Genomic DNA, 17,337 nt, shown 5'->3' with positions numbered 1-17,337 from the left:
ACCCACCTGATCTGAGCGGTGACACAATCAATACCATGATTACGCGACACTCACCACAGCATTCACCCTAGACCAGGGACTGACAGAACACAGCATTTACACTAGGTGTGCATTGACTGAGCACAGTAGTTATACAATACTCTGGAATTACTGACCACAACATTTACAATAGACTGTGCACCGACTGACCATTGTATTTACACTAGGTGGGGACCGACCGAGCACAGTAATAATACCATACTGTGGACTGACTGTCTATATCATTTGCACTAGTCTGTGGTCTAACTGACCACAACATTCACAATAGATTATAGACCGGCTCATCCCAGCATTAACACTAGTTGTGGACTTATTAACCCCAGTATTTTTGTTGAACTAAGGACCGATTGATTCTAATATTTACACTACACTGTGGATTGATTGACCACAACATTTACAGTAGACTGTGGACTGACTGACTACAGCTTTTACAATAAACTGTGGAAAGACTAACCACAGTCATTATCCCTGAGATAAGTAATTTTGGCCCTAGTGTGTTATTGGTGTGTATAGCATGTAGCAGGAACATATTATCATATAGGTTGTCTTTTTACAGGTGACTGAATCCCAATGAGATATTAGAATGTGAAATTTTTGTTTGTGGACTCCAAGAAGAGAATCAGAGGAATCACATAACAGGTAATTAAATCTCGTATTAATTACTGATAATCGTTGGTCTAGGCTTAAGTTCTAGACTGGCTGAGGTGTAATAACACCCACCTACCTGATACATGACAATATACTGTATGTGTTTTTTCAAATGTACATCTTCTATACACAACTCCTAGTATAACACGACCATATCTCAGGTACAGAGATAAGGATCATTTCGTCTCATTATCCTCTGTCTTTTATTTCATAACCCACCTGATCTGAGCGGTGACACAATCAATACCATGATTACGCGACACTCACCACAGCATTCACCCTAGACCAGGGACTGACAGAACACAGCATTTACACTAGGTGTGCGTTGACTGAGCACAGTAGTTATACAATACTCTGGAATGACTGACCACAACATTTACAATAGACTGTGCACCGACTGACCATTGTATTTACACTAGGTGGGGACCGACCGAGCACAGTAATAATACCATACTGTGGACTGACTGTCTATATCATTTGCACTAGTCTGTGGTCTAACTGACCACAACATTCACAATAGATTATAGACTGGCTCATCCCAGCATTAACACTAGTTGTGGACTTATTAACCCCAGTATTTTTGTTGAACTAAGGAACGATTGATTCTAATATTTACACTACACTGTGGATTAATTAACCACAACATTTACAGTAGACTGTGGACTGACTGACTACAGCTTTTACAATAAACTGTGGCAAGACTAACCACAGTCATTATCCCTGAGATAAGTAATTTTGGCCCTAGTGTGTTATTGGTGTGTATAGCATGTAGCAGGAACATATTATCATATAGTTTGTCTTTTTACAGGTGACTGAATCCCAATGAGATATTAGAATGTGAAATTTTTGTTTGTGGACTCCAAGAAGAGAATCAGAGGAATCACATAACAGGTAATTAATTCTCGTATTAATTACTGATAATCGTTGGTCTAGGCTTAATTTCTAGACTGGCGGAGGTGTAATAACACCCACCTTCCTGATACATGACAATATACTGTATGTGTTTTTTCAAATGTACATCTTCTATACACAACTCCTAGTATAACACCACCATATCTCAGGTACAGATATAAGGATCATTTCTTCTCATTATCCTCTGTCTTTTATTTCATAACCCACCTGATCTGAGCGGTGACACAATCAATACCATGATTACGCGACACTCACCACAGCATTCACCCTAGACCAGGGACTGACAGAACACAGCATTTACACTAGGTGTGCATTGACTGAGCACAGTAGTTATACAATACTCTGGAATTACTGACCACAACATTTACAATAGACTGTGCACCGACTGACCATTGTATTTACACTAGGTGGGGACCGACCGAGCACAGTAATAATACCATACTGTGGACTGACTGTCTATATCATTTGCACTAGTCTGTGGTCTAACTGACCACAACATTCACAATAGATTATAGACCGGCTCATCCCAGCATTAACACTAGTTGTGGACTTATTAACCCCAGTTTTTTTGTTGAACTAAGGACCGATTGATTCTAATATTTACACTACACTGTGGATTGATTGACCACAACATTTACAGTAGACTGTGGACTGACTGACTACAGCTTTTACAATAAACTGTGGAAAGACTAACCACAGTCATTATCCCTGAGATAAGTAATTTTGGCCCTAGTGTGTTATTGGTGTGTATAGCATGTAGCAGGAACATATTATCATATAGGTTGTCTTTTTACAGGTGACTGAATCCCAATGAGATATTAGAATGCGAAATTTTTTTTTGTGGACTACAAGAAGAGAATCAGAGGAATCACATAACAGGTAATTAATTCTCGTATTAATTACTGATAATTGTTGGTCTAGGCTTAAGTTCTAGACTGGCGGAGGTGTAATAACACCCACCTTCCTGATACATGACAATATACTGTATGTGTTCTTTCAAATGTACATCTTCTATACACAACTCCTAGTATAACACCACCATATCTCACGTACAGAGATAAGGATCATTTCGTCTCATTATCCTCTGTCTTTTATTTCATAACCCACCTGATCTGAGCGGTGACACAATCAATACCATGATTACGCGACACTCACCACAGCATTCACCCTAGACCAGGGACTGACAGAACACAGCATTTACACTAGGTGTGCATTGACTGAGCACAGTAGTTATACAATACTCTGGAATGACTGACCACAACATTTACAATAGACTGTGCACCAACTGACCATTGTATTTACACTAGGTGGGGACCGACCGAGCACAGTAATAATACCATACTGTGGACTGACTGTCTATATCATTTGCACTAGTCTGTGGTCTAACTGACCACAACATTCACAATAGATTATAGACCGGCTCATCCCAGCATTAACACTAGTTGTGGACTTATTAACCCCAGTATTTTTGTTGAACTAAGGACCGATTGATTCTAATATTTACACTACACTGTGGATTGATTAACCACAACATTTACAGTAGACTGTGGACTGAGTGACTGCAGCTTTTACAATAAACTGTGCCAAGACTAACCACAGTCATTATCCCTGAGATAAGTAATTTTGGCCCTAGTGTGTTATTGGTGTGTATAGCATGTAGCAGGAACATATTATCATATAGGTTGTCTTTTTACAGGTGACTGAATCCCAATGAGATATTAGAATGTGAAATTTTTGTTTCTGGACTCCAAGAAGAGAATCAGAGGAATCACATAACAGGTAATTAATTCTCGTATTAATTACTGATAATCGTTGGTCTAAGCTTAAGTTCTAGACTGGCTGAGGTGTAATAACACCCACCTTCCTGATACATGACAATATACTGTATGTGTTTTTTCAAATGTACATCTTCTATACACAACTCCTAGTATAACACCACCATATCTCAGGTACAGAGATAAGGATCATTTCGTCTCATTATCCTCTTTCTTTTATTTCATAACCCACCTGATCTGAGCGGTGACACAATCAATACCATGATTACGCGACACTCACCACAGCATTCACCCTAGACCAGGGACTGACAGAACACAGCATTTACACTAGGTGTGCATTGACTGAGCACAGTAGTTATACAATACTCTGGAATGACTGACCACAACATTGACAATAGACTGTGCACCAACTGACCATTGTATTTACACTAGGTGGGGACCGACCGAGCACAGTAATAATACCATACTGTGGACTGACTGTCTATATCATTTGCATTAGTCTGTGGTCTAACTGACCACAACATTCACAATAGATTATAGACCGGCTCATCCCAGCATTAACACTAGTTGTGGACTTATTAACCCCAGTATTTTTGTTGAACTAAGGACCGATTGATTCTAATATTTACACTACACTGTGGATTGATTAACCACAACATTTACAGTAGACTGTGGACTGAGTGACTGCAGCTTTTACAATAAACTGTGGCAAGACTAACCACAGTCATTATCCCTGAGATAAGTAATTTTGGCCCTAGTGTGTTATTGGTGTGTATAGCATGTAGCAGGAACATATTATCATATACGTTGTCTTTTTACAGGTGACTGAATCCCAATGAGATATTAGAATGTGAAATTTTTGTTTCTGGACTCCAAGAAGAGAATCAGAGGAATCACATAACAGGTAATTAATTCTCGTATTAATTACTGATAATCGTTGGTCTAGGCTTAAGTTCTAGACTGGCTGAGGTGTAATAACACCCACCTTCCTGATACATGACAATATACTGTATGTGTTTTTTCAAATGTACATCTTCTATACACAACTCCTAGTATAACACCACCATATCTCAGGTACAGAGATAAGGATCATTTCGTCTCATTATCCTCTGTCTTTTATTTCATAACCCACCTGATCTGAGCGGTGACACAATCAATACCATGATTACGCGACACTCACCACAGCATTCACACTAGACCAGGGACTGACAGAACACAGCATTTACACTAGGTGTGCGTTGACTGAGCACAGTAGTTATACAATACTCTGGAATGACTGACCACAACATTTACAATAGACTGTGCACCGACTGACCATTGTATTTACACTAGGTGGGGACCGACCGAGCACAGTAATAATACCATACTGTGGACTGACTGTCTATATCATTTGCACTAGTCTGTGGTCTAACTGACCACAACATTCACAATAGATTATAGACCGGCTCATCCCAACATTAACACTAGTTGTGGACTTATTAACCCCAGTATTTTTGTTGAACTAAGGACCGATTGATTCTAATATTTACACTACACTGTGGATTGATTGACCACAACATTTACAGTAGACTGTGGACTGACTGACTACAGCTTTTACAATAAACTGTGGAAAGACTAACCACAGTCATTATCCCTGAGATAAGTAATTTTGGCCCTAGTGTGTTATTGGTGTGTATAGCATGTAGCAGGAACATATTATCATATAGGTTGTCTTTTTACAGGTCACTGAATCCCAATGAGATATTAGAATGTGAAATTTTTGTTTGTGGACTTCAAGAAGAGAATCAGAGGAATCACATAACAGGTAATTAATTCTCGTATTAATTACTGATAATCGTTGGTCTAGGCTTAAGTTCTAGACTGGCGGAGGTGTAATAACACCCACCTTCCTGATACATGACAATATACTGTATGTGTTTTTTCAAATGTACATCTTCTATACACAACTCCTAGTATAACACCACCATATCTCAGGTACAGATATAAGGATCATTTCTTCTCATTATCCTCTGTCTTTTATTTCATAACCCACCTGATCTGAGCGGTGACACAATCAATACCATGATTATGCGACACTCACCACAGCATTCACCCTAGACCAGGGACTGACAGAACACAGCATTTACACTAGGTGTGCATTGAATGAGCACAGTAGTTATACAATACTCTGGAATTACTGACCACAACATTTACAATAGACTGTGCACCGACTGACCATTGTATTTACACTAGGTGGGGACCGACCGAGCACAGTAATAATACCATACTGTGGACTGACTGTCTATATCATTTGCACTAGTCTGTGGTCTAACTGACCACAACATTCACAATAGATTATAGACCGGCTCATCCCAGCATTAACACTAGTTGTGGACTTATTAACCCCAGTATTTTTGTTGAACTAAGGACCGATTGATTCTAATATTTACACTACACTGTGGATTGATTGACCACAACATTTACAGTAGACTGTGGACTGACTGACTACAGCTTTTACAATAAACTGTGGAAAGACTAACCACAGTCATTATCCCTGAGATAAGTAATTTTGGCCCTAGTGTGTTATTGGTGTGTATAGCATGTAGCAGGAACATATTATCATATAGGTTGTCTTTTTACAGGTGACTGAATCCCAATGAGATATTAGAATGCAAAATTTTTGTTTGTGGACTACAAGAAGAGAATCAGAGGAATCACATAACAGGTAATTAATTCTCGTATTAATTACTGATAATCGTTGGTCTAGGCTTAAGTTCTAGACTGGCGGAGGTGTAATAACACCCACCTTCCTGATACATGACAATATACTGTATGTGTTTTTTCAAATGTACATCTTCTATACACAACTCCTAGTATAACACCACCATATCTCAGGTACAGATATAAGGATCATTTCTTCTCATTATCCTCTGTCTTTTATTTCATAACCCACCTGATCTGAGCGGTGACACAATCAATACCATGATTACGCGACACTCACCACAGCATTCACCCTAGACCAGGGACTGACAGAACACAGCATTTACACTAGGTGTGCATTGACTGAGCACAGTAGTTATACAATACTCTGGAATGACTGACCACAACATTTACAATAGTCTGTGCACCGACTGACCATTGTATTTTACACTAGGTGGGGACCGACCGAGCACAGTAATAATACCATACTGTGGACTGACTGTCTATATCATTTGCATTAGTCTGTGGTCTAACTGACCACAACATTCACAATAGATTATAGACCGGCTCATCCCAGCATTAACACTAGTTGTGGACTTATTAACCCCAGTATTTTTGTTGAACTAAGGACCGATTGATTCTAATATTTACACTACACTGTGGATTGATTAACCACAACATTTACAGTAGACTGTGGACTGAGTGACTGCAGCTTTTACAATAAACTGTGCCAAGACTAACCACAGTCATTATCCCTGAGATAAGTAATTTTGGCCCTAGTGTCTTATTGGTGTGTATAGCATGTAGCAGGAACATATTATCATATAGGTTGTCTTTTTACAGGTGACTGAATCCCAATGAGATATTAGAATGTGAAATTTTTGTTTCTGGACTCCAAGAAGAGAATCAGAGGAATCACATAACAGGTAATTAATTCTCGTATTAATTACTGATAATCGTTGGTCTAGGCTTAAGTTCTAGACTGGCTGAGGTGTAATAACACCCACCTTCCTGATACATGACAATATACTGTATGTGTTTTTTCAAATGTACATCTTCTATACACAACTCCTAGTATAACACCACCATATCTCAGGTACAGAGATAAGGATCATTTCGTCTCATTATCCTCTGTCTTTTATTTCATAACCCACCTGATCTGAGCGGAGACACAATCAATACCATGATTACGCGACACTCACCACAGCATTCACCCTAGACCAGGGACTGACAGAACACAGCATTTACACTAGGTGTGCGTTGACTGAGCACAGTAGTTATACAATACTCTGGAATGACTGACCACAACATTTACAATAGACTGTGCACCGACTGACCATTGTATTTACACTAGGTGGGGACCGACCGAGCACAGTAATAATACCATACTGTGGACTGACTGTCTATATCATTTGCACTAGTCTGTGGTCTAACTGACCACAACATTCACAATAGATTATAGACCGGCTCATCCCAACATTAACACTAGTTGTGGACTTATTAACCCCAGTATTTTTGTTGAACTAAGGACCGATTGATTCTAATATTTACACTACACTGTGGATTGATTGACCACAACATTTACAGTAGACTGTGGACTGACTGACTACAGCTTTTACAATAAACTGTGGAAAGACTAACCACAGTCATTATCCCTGAGATAAGTAATTTTGGCCCTAGTGTGTTATTGGTGTGTATAGCATGTAGCAGGAACATATTATCATATAGGTTGTCTTTTTACAGGTGACTGAATCCCAATGAGATATTAGAATGTGAAATTTTTGTTTGTGGACTCCAAGAAGAGAATCAGAGGAATCACATAACAGGTAATTAATTCTCGTATTAATTACTGATAATCGTTGGTCTAGGCTTAAGTTCTAGACTGGCGGAGGTGTAATAACACCCACCTTCCTGATACATGACAATATACTGTATGTGTTTTTTCAAATGTACATCTTCTATACACAACTCCTAGTATAACACCATCATATCTCAGGTACAGATATAAGGATCATTTCTTCTCATTATCCTCTGTCTTTTATTTCATAACCCACCTGATCTGAGCGGTGACACAATCAATACCATGATTATGCGACACTCACCACAGCATTCACCCTAGACCAGGGACTGACAGAACACAGCATTTACACTAGGTGTGCATTGAATGAGCACAGTAGTTATACAATACTCTGGAATTGCTGACCACAACATTTACAATAGACTGTGCACCGACTGACCATTGTATTTACACTAGGTGGGGACCGACCGAGCACAGTAATAATACCATACTGTGGACTGACTGTCTATATCATTTGCACTAGTCTGTGGTCTAACTGACCACAACATTCACAATAGATTATAGACCGGCTCATCCCAGCATTAACACTAGTTGTGGACTTATTAACCCCAGTATTTTTGTTGAACTAAGGACCGATTGATTCTAATATTTACACTACACTGTGGATTGATTGACCACAACATTTACAGTAGACTGTGGACTGACTGACTACAGCTTTTACAATAAACTGTGGAAAGACTAACCACAGTCATTATCCCTGAGATAAGTAATTTTGGCCCTAGTGTGTTATTGGTGTGTATAGCATGTAGCAGGAACATATTATCATATAGTTTGTCTTTTTACAGGTGACTGAATCCCAATGAGATATTAGAATGTGAAATTTTTGTTTGTGGACTCCAAGAAGAGAATCAGAGGAATCACATAACAGGTAATTAATTCTCGTATTAATTACTGATAATCGTTGGTCTAGGCTTAAGTTCTAGACTGGCGGAGGTGTAATAACACCCACCTTCCTGATACATGACAATATACTGTATTTGTTTTTTCAAATGTACATCTTCTATACACAACTCCTAGTATAACACCACCATATCTCAGGTACAGAGATAAGGATCATTTCTTCTCATTATCCTCTGTCTTTAATTTCATAACCCACCTGATCTGAGCGGTGACACAATCAATACCATGATTACGCGACACTCACCACAGCATTCACCCTAGACCAGGGACTGACAGAACACAGCATTTACACTAGGTGTGCATTGACTGAGCACAATAGTTATACAATACTCTGGAATTACTGACCACAACATTTACAATAGACTGTGCACCGACTGACCATTGTATTTACACTAGGTGGGGACCGACCAAGCACAGTAATAATACCATACTGTGGACTGACTGTCTATATCATTTGCACTAGTCTGTGGTCTAACTGACCACAACATTCACAATAGATTATAGACCGGCTCATCCCAGCATTAACACTAGTTGTGGACTTATTAACCCCAGTATTTTTGTTGAACTAAGGACCGATTGAATCTAATATTTACACTACACTGTGGATTGATTGACCACAACATTTACAGTAGACTGTGGACTGACTGACTACAGCTTTTACAATAAACTGTGGAAAGACTAACAACAGTCATTATCCTTGAGATAAGTAATTTTGGCCCTAGTGTGTTATTGGTGTGTATAGCATGTAGCATGAACATATTATCATATAGGTTGTCTTTTTACAGGTGACTGAATCCCAGTGAGATATTAGAATGTGAAATTTTTGTTTGTGGACTCCAAGAAGAGAATCAGAGGAATCACATAACAGGTAATTAATTCTCGTATTAATTACTGATAATCGTTGGTCTAGGCTTAAGTTCTAGACTGGCGGAGGTGTAATAACACCCACCTACCTGATACATGACAATATACTATATGTGTTTTTTCAAATGTACATCTTCTATACACAACTCCTAGTATAACACCACCATATCTCAGGTACAGAGATAAGGATCATTTCTTCTCATTATCCTCTGTCCTTTATTTCATAACCCACCTGATCTGAGCGGTGACACAATCAATACCATGATTACGCGACACTCACCACAGCATTCACCCTAGACCAGGGACTGACAGAACACAGCATTTACACTAGTTGTGCATTGACTGAGCACAGTAGTTATACAATACTCTGGAATGACTGACCACAACATTTACAATAGACTGTGCACCGACTGACCATTGTATTTACACTAGGTGGGGACCGACCGAGCACAGTAATAATACCATACTGTGGACTGACTGTCTATATCATTTGCACTAGTCTGTGGCCTAACTGACCACAACATTCACAATAGATTATAGACCGGCTCATCCCAGCATTAACACTAGTTGTGGACTTATTAACCCCAGTATTTTTGTTGAACTACGGACCGATTGATTCTAATATTTACACTACACTGTGGATTGATTGACCACAACATTTACAGTAGACTGTGGACTGACTGACTACAGCTTTTACAATAAACTGTGGAAAGACTAACCACAGTCATTATCCCTGAGATAAGTAATTTTGGCCCTAGTGTGTTATTGGTGTGTATAGCATGTAGCAGGAACATATTATCATATAGGTTGTGTTTTTACAGGTGACTGAATCCCAATGAGATATTAGAATGCGAAATTTTTGTTTGTGGACTACAAGAAGAGAATCAGAGGAATCACATAACAGGTAATTAATTCTCGTATTAATTACTGATAATCGTTGGTCTAGGCTTAAGTTCTAGACTGGCGGAGGTGTAATAACACCCACCTTCCTGATACATGACAATATACTGTATGTGTTTTTTCAAATGTACATCTTCTATACACAACTCGTAGTATAACACCACCATATCTCAGGTACAGAGATAAGGATCATTTCTTCTCATTATCCTCTGTCTTTAATTTCATAACCCACCTGATCTGAGCGGTGACACAATCAATACCATGATTACGCGACACTCACCACAGCATTCACCCTAGACCAGGGACTGACAGAACACAGCATTTACACTAGGTGTGCATTGACTGAGCACAGTAGTTATACAATACTCTGGAATGACTGACCACAACATTTACAATAGACTGTGCACTGACTGACCATTGTAATTACACTAGGTGGGGACCGACCGAGCACAGTAATAATACCATACTGTGGACTGACTGTCTATATCATTTGCATTAGTCTGTGGTCTAACTGACCACAACATTCACAATAGATTATAGACCGGCTCATCCCAACATTAACACTAGTTGTGGACTTATTAACCCCAGTATTTTTGTTGAACTAAGGACCGATTGATTCTAATATTTACACTACACTGTGGATTGATTGACCACAACATTTACAGTAGACTGTGGACTGACTGACTACAGCTTTTACAATAAACTGTGGAAAGACTAACCACAGTCATTATCCCTGAGATAAGTAATTTTGGCCCTAGTGTGTTATTGGTGTGTATAGCATGTAGCAGGAACATATTATCATATAGGTTGTCTTTTTACAGGTGACTGAATCCCAATGAGATATTAGAATGTGAAATTTTTGTTTGTGGACTCCAAGAAGAGAATCAGAGGAATCACATAACAGGTAATTAATTCTCGTATTAATTACTGATAATCGTTGGTCTAGGCTTAAGTTCTAGACTGGCGGAGGTGTAATAACACCCACCTTCCTGATACATGACAATATACTGTATGTGTTTTTTCAAATGTACATCTTCTATACACAACTCCTAGTATAACACCACCATATCTCAGGTACAGAGATAAGGATCATTTCTTCTCATTATCCTCTGTCTTTAATTTCATAACCCACCTGATCTGAGCGGTGACACAATCAATACCATGATTGCGCGACACTCACCACAGCATTCACCCTAGACCAGGGACTGACAGAACACAGCATTTACACTAGGTGTGCATTGACTGAGCACAGTAGTTATACAATACTCTGGAATGACTGACCACAACATTTACAATAGACTGTGCACCGACTGACCATTGTATTTACACTAGGTGGGGACCGACCGAGCACAGTAATAATACCATACTGTGGACTGACTGTCTATATCATTTGCACTAGTCTGTGGTCTAACTGACCACAACATTCACAATAGATTATAGACCGGCTCATCCCAACATTAACACTAGTTGTGGACTTATTAACCCCAGTATTTTTGTTGAACTAAGGACCGATTGATTCTAATATTTACACTACACTGTGGAATGATTGACCACAACATTTACAGTAGACTGTGGACTGACTGACTACAGCTTTTACAATAAACTGTGGAAAGACTAACCACAGTCATTATCCCTGAGATAAGTAATTTTGGCCCTAGTGTGTTATTGGTGTGTATAGCATGTAGCAGGAACATATTATCATATAGGTTGTCTTTTTACAGGTGACTGAATCCCAATGAGATATTAGAATGTGAAATTTTTGTTTGTGGACTCCAAGAAGAGAATCAGAGGAATCACATAACAGGTAATTAATTCTCGTATTAATTACTGATAATCGTTGGTCTAGGCTTAAGTTCTAGACTGGCGGAGGTGTAATAACACCCACCTTCCTGATACATGACAATATACTGTATGTGTTTTTTCAAATGTACATCTTCTATACACAACTCCTAGTATAACACCACCATATCTCAGGTACAGATATACGGATCATTTCTTCTCATTATCCTCTGTCTTTTATTTCATAACCCACCTGATCTGAGCGGTGACACAATCAATACCATGATTACGCGACACTCACCACAGCATTCACCCTAGACCAGGGACTGACAGAACACAGCATTTACACTAGGTGTGCATTGACTGAGCACAGTAGTTATACAATACTCTGGAATTACTGACCACAACATTTACAATAGACTGTGCACCGACTGACCATTGTATTTACACTAGGTGGGGACCGACCAAGCACAGTAATAATACCATACTGTGGACTGACTGTCTATATCATTTGCACTAGTCTGTGGTCTAACTGACCACAACATTCACAATAGATTATAGACCGGCTCATCCCAGCATTAACACTAGTTGTGGATTTATTAACCCCAGTATTTTTGTTGAACTAAGGAACGATTGATTCTAATATTTACACTACACTGTGGATTGATTAACCACAACATTTACAGTAGACTGTGGACTGACTGACTACAGCTTTTACAATAAACTGTGGCAAGACTAACCACAGTCATTATCCCTGAGATAAGTAATTTTGGCCCTAGTGTGTTATTGGTGTGTATAGCATGTAGCATGAACATATTATCATATAGTTTGTCTTTTTACAGGTGACTGAATCCCAATGAGATATTAGAATGTGAAATTTTTGTTTGTGGACTCCAAGAAGAGAATCAGAGGAATCACATAACAGGTAATTAATTCTCGTATTAATTACTGATAATCGTTGGTCTAGGCTTAAGTTCTAGACTGGCGGAGGTGTAATAACACCCACCTTCCTGATACATGACAATATACTGTATGTGTTTTTTCAAATGTACATCTTCTATACACAACTCCTAGTATAACACCACCATATCTCAGGTACAGAGATAAGGATCATTTCTTCTCATTATCCTCTGTCTTTTATTTCATAACCCACCTGATCTGAGCGGTGACACAATCAATACCATGATTACGTGACACTCACCACAGCATTCACCCTAGACCAGGGACTGACAGAACACAGCATTTACACTAGGTGTGCATTGACTGAGCACAGTAGTTATACAATACTCTTGAATGACTGACCACAACATTTACAATAGACTGTGCACCGACTGACCATTGTATTTACACTAGGTGGGGACCGACCGAGCACAGTAATAATACCATACTGTGGACTGACTGTCTATATCATTTGCACTAGTCTGTGGTCTAACTGACCACAACATTCACAATAGATTATAGACCGGCTCATCCCAACATTAACACTAGTTGTGGACTTATTAACCCCAGTATTTTTGTTGAACTAAGGACCGATTGATTCTAATATTTACACTACACCGTGGATTGATTGACCACAACATTTACAGTAGACTGTGGACTGACTGACTACAGCTTTTACAATAAACTGTGGAAAGACTAACCACAGTCATTATCCCTGAGATAAGTAATTTTGGCCCTAGTGTGTTATTGGTGTGTATAGCATGTAGCAGGAACATATTATCATATAGGTTGTCTTTTTACAGGTGACTGAATCCCAATGAGATATTAGAATGTGAAATTTTTGTTTGTGGACTCCAAGAAGAGAATCAGAGGAATCACATAACAGGTAATTAATTCTCGTATTAATTACTGATAATCGTTGGTCTAGGCTTAAGTTCTAGACTGGCGGAGGTGTAATAACACCCACCTTCCTGATACATGACTATATACTGTATGTGTTTTTTCAAATGTACATCTTCTATACACAACTCCTAGTATAACACCACCATATCTCAGGTACAGAGATAAGGATCATTTCTTCTCATTATCCTCTGTCTTTTATTTCATAACCCACCTGATCTGAGCGGTGACACAATCAATACCATGATTACGCGACACTCACCACAGCATTCACCCTAGACCAGGGACTGACAGAACACAGCATTTACACTAGGTGTGCATTGACTGAGCACAGTAGTTATACAATACTCTGGAATTACTGACCACAACATTTACAATAGACTGTGCACCGACTGACCATTGTATTTACACTAGGTGGGGACCGACCAAGCACAGTAATAATACCATACTGTGGACTGACTGTCTATATCATTTGCACTAGTCTGTGGTCTAACTGACCACAACATTCACAATAGATTATAGACCGGCTCATCCCAGCATTAACACTAGTTGTGGACTTATTAACCCCAGTATTTTTGTTGAACTAAGGACCGATTGATTCTGATATTTACACTACACTGTGGATTGATTGACCACAACATTTACAGTAGACTGTGGACTGACTGACTACAGCTTTTACAATAAACTGTGGAAAGACTAACCACAGTCATTATCCCTGAGATAAGTAATTTTGGCCCTAGTGTGTTATTGGTGTGTATAGCATGTAGCAGGAACATATTATCATATAGGTTGTCTTTTTACAGGTGACTGAATCCCATTGAGATATTAGAATGCAAAATTTTTGTTTGTGGACTAAAAGAAAAGAATCAGAGGAATCACATAACAGGTAATTAATTCTCGTATTAATTACTGATAATCGTTGGTCTAGGCTTAAGTTCTAGACTGGCGGAGGTGTAATAACACCCACCTTCCTGATACATGACAATATACTGTATGTGTTTTTTCAAATGTACATCTTCTATACACAACTCCTAGTATAACACCACCATATCTCAGGTACAGAGATAAGGATCATTTCTTCTCATTATCCTCTGTCTTTAATTTCATAACCCACCTGATCTGAGCGGTGACACAATCAATACCATGATTGCGCGACACTCACCACAGCATTCACCCTAGACCAGGGACTGACAGAACACAGCATTTACACTAGGTGTGCATTGACTGAGCACAGTAGTTATACAATACTCTGGAATGACTGACCACAACATTTACAATAGACTGTGCACCGACTGACCATTGTATTTACACTAGGTGGGGACCGACCGAGCACAGTAATAATACCATACTGTGGACTGACTGTCTATATCATTTGCACTAGTCTGTGGTCTAACTGACCACAACATTCACAATAGATTATAGACCGGCTCATCCCAGCATTAACACTAGTTGTGGACTTATTAACCCCAGTATTTTTGTTGAACTAAGGACCGATTGATTCTAATATTTACACTACACTGTGGATTGATTGACCACAACATTTACAGTAGACTGTGGACTGACTGACTACAGCTTTTACAATAAACTGTGGAAAGACTAACCACAGTCATTATCCCTGAGATAAGTAATTTTGGCCCTAGTGTGTTATTGGTGTGTATAGCATGTAGCAGGAACATATTATCATATAGGTTGTGTTTTTACAGGTGACTGAATCCCAATGAGATATTAGAATGCGAAATTTTTGTTTTTGGACTACAAGAAGAGAATCAGAGGAATCACATAACAGGTAATTAATTCTCGTATTAATTACTGATAATCGTTGGTCTAGGCTTAAGTTCTAGACTGGCGGAGGTGTAATAACACCCACCTTCCTGATACATGACAATATACTGTATGTGTTTTTTCAAATGTACATCTTCTATACACAACTCGTAGTATAACACCACCATATCTCAGGTACAGAGATAAGGATCATTTCTTCTCATTATCCTCTGTCTTTAATTTCATAACCCACCTGATCTGAGCGGTGACACAATCAATACCATGATTGCGCGACACTCACCACAGCATTCACCCTAGACCAGGGACTGACAGAACACAGCATTTACACTAGGTGTGCATTGACTGAGCACAGTAGTTATACAATACTCTGGAATGACTGACCACAACATTTACAATAGACTGTGCACTGACTGACCATTGTAATTACACTAGGTGGGGACCGACCGAGCACAGTAATAATACCATACTGTGGACTGACTGTCTATATCATTTGCACTAGTCTGTGGTCTAACTGACCACAACATTCACAATAGATTATAGACCGGCTCATCCCAACATTAACACTAGTTGTGGACTTATTAACCCCAGTATTTTTGTTGAACTAAGGACCGATTGATTCTAATATTTACACTACACTGTGGATTGATTGACCACAACATTTACAGTAGACTGTGGACTGACTGACTACAGCTTTTACAATAAACTGTGGAAAGACTAACCACAGTCATTATCCCTGAGATAAGTAATTTTGGCCCTAGTGTGTTAGTGGTGTGTATAGCATGTAGCAGGAACATATTATCATATAGGTTGTCTTTTTACAGGTGACTGAATCCCAATGAGATATTAGAATGTGAAATTTTTGTTTGTGGACTCCAAGAAGAGAATCAGAGGAAACACATAACAGGTAATTAATTCTCGTATTAATTGCTGATAATCGTTGGTCTAGGCTTAAGTTCTAGACTGGCGGAGGTGTAATAACACCCACCTTCCTGATACATGACAATATACTGTATGTGTTTTTTCAAATGTACATCTTCTATACACAACTCCTAGTATAACACCACCATATCTCAGGTACAGAGATAAGGATCATTTCTTCTCATTATCCTCTGTCTTTAATTTCATAACCCACCTGATCTGAGCGGTGACACAATCAATACCATGATTGCGCGACACTCACCACAGCATTCACCCTAGACCAGGGACTGACAGAACACAGCATTTACACTAGGTGTGCATTGACTGAGCACAGTAGTTATACAATACTCTGGAATGACTGACCACAACATTTACAATAGACTGTGCACCGACTGACCATTGTATTTACACTAGGTGGGGACCGACCGAGCACAGTAATAATAC

Source organism: Phyllobates terribilis, unplaced genomic scaffold (genome assembly GCF_046119375.1).
Source record: "Phyllobates terribilis strain yellow unplaced genomic scaffold, ASM4611937v1 Scaffold_46__1_contigs__length_10046794, whole genome shotgun sequence".
Lineage (NCBI taxonomy): Eukaryota > Metazoa > Chordata > Amphibia > Anura > Dendrobatidae > Phyllobates > Phyllobates terribilis.
The sequence above is the reverse complement of the archived record's forward strand: the minus strand, read 5'-3'. Positions refer to the sequence as shown.